This window comes from Trachurus japonicus, chromosome 8 (genome assembly GCF_045865225.1).
Source record: "Trachurus japonicus isolate A0001 chromosome 8, Traja_1.0".
NCBI classification, from domain to species: Eukaryota; Metazoa; Chordata; class Actinopteri; order Carangiformes; family Carangidae; genus Trachurus; species Trachurus japonicus.
In genome coordinates, this window is record NC_140914.1 from 28,258,616 (window position 1) to 28,268,027 (window position 9,412).

Genomic DNA, 9,412 nt, shown 5'->3' on the forward strand with positions numbered 1-9,412 from the left:
TCACTTGAACAAAGCTTGCATGTCTCCTCAACATCTCTATCCACCACTTCCTACTGCCATGGTTCCACTTCATGCACGGGCACAGTGGACATTTGTAACGTCAGGATCACTAGCAGGTACACTGGCTCTTCTCACCATGAGATCTCTCACTAATAAAATGTATTTTTACTCTGCTGATTTTGATTGCATGTGTTGGAGAGAATCTACAGTTACATTCCACTTACAGTCATCTTGCTGAATCACGTCCTCCAGACAATAATTGTTTTGTACAACAGTTTGGATTGTGTGGATATTTCTTCCTCCCAGGTGCTCTTCTCTAAACCTTTTGGTCTTCCTCCAGCTTTAGTTGCAGTAATTTACAACCCCCCCCCCCTCTCCTCCCTTAAACCACTCTGTTCTTTTTTGATGAATGCCTGCCCGAGGAAATAAACCTGTGTGAGTCAGAGCCATATATCAAGTCTTTTCTTAAAACAAGCTCCTACCAAAGAGCATATCCTAATTTCACCTGAGCTACTTGTTTATTTAATAGTTTACTTAACTGTTTATTTTACTCTATAACTGTGTTTTTGGAAAGTACCATACAAATTTGGTTTGTTTTTTTAATCATTCTTATCAGTATCAATTACAGCACTATACTGTAATTTCTAATGAAGTGATTTTTATTACTACTGATTGTTACTAATGGTGCATGTCCTAGAGCAAGAGGGCTTAGCAGAGGTTCCTAACAGCCCATATTAGCCAGATGTTGGGGGTACAAAGAGACAGCGTGGTACAGACAAAGTGGTCTCAGACTTGTGACAATAAAGATATTCTGATTCCGATTACTGAGTACTTTTTGTAATGGTGGCTTCTGTTTTTGTTCTCAAATGGACAGCAAAAGTGCAGTTAATCCTGAAGAAGTTGTCCCCATGCTGAAGAAGATTCAGGTGATGCCAAACACCCAGTTCAATCAGTCACCAAACCAATATTTTGCTCTATCTGCAAAACATGCTTACATCAGCATGTTAGCATGACCCTTGTAAGTAAGGTAGCCTACTATTAACAGTCACGCCCTAGGGACTCTAATAAGTCATAGAAGATTACAGGGGTTGTTCTTGTGGTTACTTTTTAAGGACAAATACAGCTGCAGGCAGCCCTCATCGCTTTCCACCTCATCATCTGAACTGTGTATCTTTGAGTTGTGACGGGTTTCTAAAGGACATGATCAATTAATTTTCTGTCTGAGATCATGTCCAGTTACTGCTGTGACTGTGAGTGTCCGTGGCTTGTCCCGTGGCCAAGTTGCTGTTGCCGCGGTACAAACTTGATCCTCCATCCTGACGTTTTTTTTTTCTGCCGTTATAAAACCTACAGTCTATGTATAAAACACACTCTTTTATCAGTAGGTGATAAAAGGTTGTAGTGCGCTGACAACATCGCTAGCTAACACCGCTTTGAATACACTAGATCAATGGAGGTAACCATGACAACCGGTTCTTTCTGCAGTCAGGTTGCACACGCATCCGCCGTGCATATGAGCTAATGGGATTTCTTGGTTTCCCTCATCAAACTCATCAAATACACAATCCAACAACTCCAAAACGCTCTGGTGGACAAGTTGTGACCTGCACATTCACCACGCTATGAGATAATAACAGAATGTTATGAGACAGAGTTGTTTTAGAGGTAAATTCATGCAAAACCGCTGATGCGCGTTCCTGTCAGGAGAAGTTTTTCAGCAAGCAATCTCTGCATTTTCCTCGAAAACAACTCTGTCTCGCAACATTCTGTTATTATCTCATAGCGTGGTGAATGTGCAGATCACAACTTGTCCACAAGAGCGTTTTGAAGTTGTTGGATTGTGTATTGATGAGTTTGATGAGGGAAACCAAGAAATCCCATTAGCTTCCGTAGCGTAGCTCTGAGCAGCTCGTGGCTCTGCTCCGCCGTTCTAAGAATAGCTTGCACCGACAATTAAAGGTAATGAACCTACTCCTAAAACGGTAGGGATTGTGGCAATGGGCCAATTTTCCAAAAATGTTGAACTATCCCTTTAACTTAGTTCTTCATCCTCCCCAATCCACATTTAATGAAGACCCCCAGGGACCTGTAAAAAGCTTTGTGGATAACATTGGCACAATACGAGCCAATTTTTGACCCTCTCATCCGACCCAACTGTTAACCAGTTTGCTCCAGTTTCCCTCTGCTGTCTCAAACACATTGTCACCAAACTGAAACTATCTGCTTATCCCTCTGATGTTATCTCCCACCTTGGACAAGGTGGCGACTCACCTGATCTCTCACTCCTCTTCACCATAGGGAACTTGGGCTGCTGGGGAAGCACTGGGTCCCCATGGCAAGTAGTTAGCTAAGCCTCACTGCTCTCTCTCTCTCTCTGCTCCACACTTAAAACACAGTTTTTTTGTGGGGAAAAGGACACTGAAGACAAACACCCCAAACAGGAAGAAACTTTAGTTGCTGTTCCAATCCCCTGACCGTTTCCCCACCACCACCACCTTATTATGCAAGAGCATTTGGTATTGCCTCATCTGTCTCTGAACACCTATTTCATGTGAACCGTGCCTCTCTTCCCACCTGGGCTGCCATAATCTGCGAATTAAAAAAAGTTACATCTGAACCCATCGGTGCTCTTTAACCACCAGTTGCACTGGCTTCTAGTTAATTTCAGAGTTGATTTTAAGATCTCCCTCCCACCACAGAGCTACATTTCTTGATAAGGAGAATGTAACACTTGCAATGAACAAACAATATGCGGCATTACAGTACATAACAGATGTCAAAGGACCTGGGACTGGGACAAAAATTCAACCCTGGCATTTTCTGTCCAGACCAGCTCACTACATTATCAGCGGACACAACACAGAATTCCACAAATCTTGCAGCGTCTTCTCTTCAGCATACTACAAAGGAGAGTCATATTCCTTGATAGCAGTTAACAAATAAAGCAAGTAGCTATGAAGGACTAAAATTGACAGCTATAACAATCAATCAATCTTTATAATCTTCATTATAGTGTCAAATCACAACAGAAGTTAATGTCATGACGAGGTGTAGGACGAGACTAACAGAAAGAACCCAAAACCAGACTCGGGGTGGGCGCTACCTCTACCAGTTGGGTGGAGGGGGGAGAGACAACGAAAGAGACAGACAGGGAGATAAGGACAAACAGGGACAATAATAACACAATATCCTGACAAATAATCTAAATAGAAACATAATACAGACAGTAGCAGCATTAGAGCTGGAACTCATTTGTATTAACGGTGACTAAGTCATTATGAAACCATAAATACAGAATTGAAAAAAAAAAAAACATCTATAGCTGAGTGAAAAAGTCGAAGACATGAATCACAGGTCTTACTCACCAAATTCGTGATCAATCTGAGACAAAGCAATTTGCATAATAAACTGACATGTCCACCCAAAGTCAATAATCATTTCTTTGGTCTTTGATGTATTAAGCAACAAGTTGTTGCACCAGTCCGAGAACGCCCACAACCAGGTCCAGTAATGTCCAGTAATGTCTTTCCAGGATGTTTCAGAGTTCGGCTGTCTGAGGTGAGTGACTACATGCAAAAACACAAAGTTTATACTGTTTATACTGTACACTATATGAGTTCAGTGGTGTCTCGTAAGGATTCCAGTCATGTACTATAGATATTTGATTGTTTTTTGTGTGTTTGTACTATACTGTGGTTGAAAAAATTGCCCCCATAGGTTAGTGTTGTCGCTATCCCTAGCGCCGGGTAGCCATGGTGCAACTCCGGTTTGCCTGCATCAATTTTAGTCACGTTTTTTGCTCCCCCCTACACTCGGTGACCATCAGGACAACGATTTAGGGGGTCAAAAATGACCGGAATTCTCCTTTAATGCTGTTCATCACAAAATCCGGCATAAAGACAGGGGTCATGTCCGTTCATCCTTCAGAATCTATTTCCGGATGGAGGATACCACTAACTGATTCCGCTAATTGTTGAAACAGTACGCCAGGCTCATTTGTTATACAGACTTCATTCATGAGGTGGTTTTCATTGACCAGCTATGGTTATAAAAGGGCGTGTAGGGCGGGACGTAAAGCCGATTCAGCTGCGCACACTTGTCGGCACTCTGTGATTTATAAAGGGAAGTTTGCTTACTAGTGTGCATGCAGGTTTTTACAAATCTGAATATTTGTTGGGGCACGCAAATTTTGCCTTTTTCAAAAAGGCAAAGTTTGCGTGCGCCAACAAAAGTAAACTGTGTACTGTGTACTGTAGGATTCTTACTAGAAGTGTAGCATGCCAAAAAGCCTTCTTGCGTTTTAAATCTTTTTCAAAAAGGCAAAGTTTGCGTGCGTCAACAAATATTTATAAAATGCAAAAAGGCTTTTTGGCATACTCCACTTCTAGTAAGGATCCTATGGTACACACAGTTTTGTAAATGAGGCCTCATGGATTTTAAGAATCACTTTTGGTAAATTTCTCCTTGGGGATTAAATAAAGTAGCCTAATCAATCTATCTATCTATCTGGTAAAATTGAATTTAAAAAAAAAGATTATTTCCCAACATGCTCCTATTGGAATTTTCCATGAAGCACATACGGAATTGTAAAAATATTTCCCTCAGATCATTTTGTTAGTGTCAGCACAGCTGTTCTGGCGCCGGACCAAAAGGACCAAAAGGACCAAAAGGACTGTGGGCCACTTTCACTGGAATCCTCACAGGAAGAGATACTTTACTGACACACTGGGGGGAAATGTCTTTTCATAGTCATCAGAGTTTGGTTATATGATCCGGCTACATACCGTTTATCAACTCTTTTGTTTTGTTCTTCGTTTCGTCCATCCATGTCTGCCTTATGCAATCAATATGGGTCTACTTAAACCACGCGATTCACGTTCTGCCATACTCTCCCATTCTTGTTACTTCGCTGTTTGTTGTTGAAAGTCACTGTCTGCATGTGCCAAAACTAAAATGTTTTGTTGAACATGTTGAGCTGATGATGACACACAGGTCAGTAGGGGAACGAGAATGATTAAAGACAGCTGAGATGCCTCAACTCTAACTCCATGATTTTTATTCCATGGAATATTCAGTGAATCTTCTGTGATTTTATAGTCAAAGGCCTTGTACTGTATGAGCCACTTAAGAGAAATTATGTTCATAGGTTAGTGGTGCTTGCGTAAGTCGCAAAGTCTTTAACTTTTCAAAGAGCAAGTCTAAACAGAAGACCTCTCTTTCATTCAATCACCCTGTCATCCATGACAACCGGCGTGACGAGAGTGAGAAAAAGACTATTAAGAATGAGACTGGCAGTGACCAGCACACTGCATTCCACGCACATGACTACGTCAAAGCATAGTAGAGATCACCCTGGGGGAGAAAAATGGGTGTGGAAAGGCAGATGTAGTCTGTCATCTTACACAACACCATCAGAAAAAAGCAGCGTATCTAGATTGTACTAAACATCACTAACGCCCTGCTGTTAATGACAGTAGTTTAATTCTCTGTTAAAAACCTTTATATGTCCAAGTGATGCAAATAAGGAATTTGTTTGAACACGCACTTCATTTCTGTTTGATCAAATGTGTTGTTTTTAATTGACAGAAGGCAGCAGAGCACCTCTTGTACTTGCCTGAAATGAGAAAGAGATGTAAAATACATTTAAAAAAAATATTCTTTGTGTGTTTCAGGCAAAACAAAGATTGATGCATTCTTGGCATATGACTAAAGGCTTTTCAAACATTTCCAACAGCGTGGAATGTGACCTTTCATCAACCTCTTGACACCCACTAGCCCGTGTGCTGTGTTCTCTTCTGATTACTGATTACTGTAATGTGTAACATTCAGTTATTATCTCACAGATTGGTCAATGTGCGGGTCGCAACTTGTCCACCAGAGCGTTTTGGAGTTGTTTGATTGTGTATTTGATGAGTTTGATGAGGGAAACCGAGAAATCCCATTAGCTTCCGTAGCGTAGCTCTGAGCAGCTCGCGGCTCTGCTCTGCCGCTCTAAAAATAGCTTGCACCGACAATTAAAGGTAACAAACCTACTGCTATGACTATAGGGATTATGGCAATGGGCCAATTTGCCAAAATGTTGAACTATCCCTTTAGAGGCAGACACGCACTTACTTTCTACAGATCGAACTAGAAGTAATTAAATGTTATCCTCAATGTGGCGGCAAATTAGAAACATGGACTTGAAATTGCTTTGTTGGAAGAAATGTGCCTACTAATTGTTACTTTTGTAGCTATCTGTAGGAAATAAAGAAAGCCAAATGAAATGTGAGTTATTTCTCTTTTTCTGACAGCTGGAAGGGGATTGATTAAAGCAGAAGTAAGTGGTCCGGTCATTTTCGCTAATGCTGCGTTCCAGGCAGGCTTTTGAAATCGTAAATTACAGCTTCAAGTCACAACTTACGACTTTGTAGCGTTTCAGGCAACCCACTCGTGTTTTTCTGACCTGTTTTACAGGTGAAAGTCACTATAACGGCCACTCGTAACTTCCGACCGGTGAACTCGTACCAGATCGAACTGGTACGACTTTACGGTCGGAAAAATACGAGTTTCCTTGAACGCACCATAACAGCCCTCGTCCCTACGTCGCCACATTCACGGTGTTCCTTGGCTGCACACACAGCCCTGCATGCCGTTCTCTCTCCTCATTGGATAAAAACTGTAGGATACGATAAATGTTTTCTCTTCGGCTCAGAGCAGAGCAGGGGGACTGAGAGACCCGTGTTTCCGTCCAAACACTCTATGTAAGTGATTGCTGTCGGAAGATATAACTATTTAAGACTTATATTAACACAAATATATCACTTACTTCTGCTTTAACCTACAAAGTGATTAAAAAAAACTAATTGTTCAGATCCGAGAGCATGTCAGCGGTGACATGTAGCCTGATGTTCGATGTGCGGCCAGAGAATATTCAGATAAATGATGGACTGTATGAGAAGTGGTACCATTCAGTTTGGTCCTCATCAGGGAGTGAGAGCTCGTCTAAATGAATCAAAATTTTCCTCCTGGTGTACAACTATGTAAATTATTTCTGCTTCAACATGATCGGACTGAGAAAGGACTGATAGGCAGCTCCGTCAGACTCAGGGTTTCTTCAAGTAAACCTGACAGCGAGCAGGTTAGGTTCACAGAGTCAGTTACCATGGTGACTGACACAGAAGTTACCTCTCATTCTGGAGCAGAAACCCCAGAGTTTCCCTCATCTCAGGGTTCACTTAACTCTGAGTTTTCACATAACCCGCTTTCTGGAATACCCCTCAGGCGAGAAGTCATCATCAGCTATATAACCAAGTCCAGATGCCCTTGGACTCTTTGACTGAGAACGATCTGTCATTCTCAGTAGCTTGAGTTCAGTTAGCATTGATATAGTCTCGCTAGCCAGACCCTCCTCCGGAGAAGAAGGGTCTGGCTGGTCCTCCTATGATTCCGCGATCAGAGAAAAAAAACGCTCCGGCCGTTTGGAATTTTTTGAATCAGTCACAATCGTTGTGGTCGGTAGCAACGGTGCGCTCGCAAAATATTGCCGGTTGGAAACTGGATTTGGGTCCGCGGTGTAACGACTGTCGGCAACCGTTGACGGATATTTATTCTTTTATTCGGTTTAACGGCGGTTGGCAACCGCTGACGGATATGTCTTCTTCTGTTCAGTTCATGACACGGATGTATTATAGATCCATGGTTCGGTTCCTGTTGTTGTTTGTTGATGTTTCCCTTTACCGGGCGGACTGTGAAAGCTGCAACACGGAGGCGGGACTTCCGCCGGGTGGCTCCTTCCGACCAATCAGAGGCTAATCGCAGCAACGCACATCCGTCAGGCCAGACTAGCATTGATAGTACTCTGATGGGTGCGCGGGTGGTGCACCACTGCTGTGTGTTGTGTTCATTTGGGTTGATGGGGACAACTTCATTCTTTGATTCGTTCTGGACCAAGTAGTCTGGAGGGATGATGATATGTCGAAGTGCAAAGTTTTTAATGCTGTGCAGAACCTGGAAATCTGGACTTGGAAATCCACAAACTGAACTGAATCTTGAGTACAAATAATTAATGATAGGCCCTATGTCTGATTAAATACATCATCTACAATGAAAATACACATACTGGCACATACTGTAAGCGTTACAACAGAACAATTCATTCCTTAGTACAAAGGCCCTGTTGTGAGATGAAGATCCTCAGGCTTGTAATCCCTTTGCCAGAAGTACAACTGCATGTTCACACACTCAATTACAAGATCTTGGCAAGTCTCATACAGCCCAGAATTAAAGTATGAGGACACCAATTGTTCTTGAGGCTATGTGCTTCAGCACATTCAGGATGCCAAGTCTTTGATGAGTTGCTTTTTCCTAGGCCCCTAATATTCTTCGATCACCCCTGGCAGTACGACACCTTGGAGTAAATGTGAAGTAGTAAATCTGTTAAAGAGAAAAAAATCAATCTGCAAAGTGATGAAGTAAGGAAGAAAACATTGTGTGTGGGTTGGATATATTACATTGAGCTACAGGGAGGAGAAAGGAGTTTTCTAGATGTTCTTGAAGATACTGAGTGGCACCTCTGCTCTGACAGCATTTGTTCCACCATTGAGGAACCGTAGTGTAGAACAGTCTCGATTGCCTGGTATGTAAGGATGGCAATGTCAGACGATATTTGTTTGCAGACTGTGCTGACCCAGAGGTTTTTCTGTAGGCAAGCAAAATGTGTCCTCAATTTCAATTTCAATTTATTTATTTGTTTACGGAGGACAATGTACAATAGTCAGCACTCCCTCCAAGGGGGCGCGGCTGTACCCAGTTGCAGCCTTGGGCTGATTTACATTGCCAGTCCCCCTGCTGGGTGTTATTAGGCACAGTCCCTTAAAAGAAAATCAAAAACAATAGTAACAAAAGTACATTCAAGTAAATACAGGTGTGCGGGCAGCAATCTGCCATCATACACAGTGTAGTGCAAAGCATAGGAAATCAGACAAGTATAAAAAATAGAATTTGAAAGCACCTAGAAGAAAATAAAACCGTACAGACATTAGTGTTTTTAAATTGTAATACATGTAATAATAATAATAACAACAATACTGATCATAATAACAGTGGGAGAGATTGCACATGCCAACAGGCCTCAAGTTTATAACACTAAGATGGTAAATGAGAGAGGGGGGGGGGGGCTGTTTGGGGTGTATGGATGGTGTGGGGGCCTGTAGCAATACAGTCCAGTGCATAGTTCTTGTAGTGGGTGTATTTCAGAGTGGTTGGGAGTAGTTGTGGATGTATGGGTAGTGGGAGTTAAAGTGCCAAAGTTTGAAGTTTGAAGTTTGGGTATGTAGCTAGATGGAGTGTGAGTTTGCAACAATGCAAAGTCCAGGTCATATCTTCAGGTAATGGTGAGTAGTTATTAGTTGATTCGAAGGGAAGGAAAGGG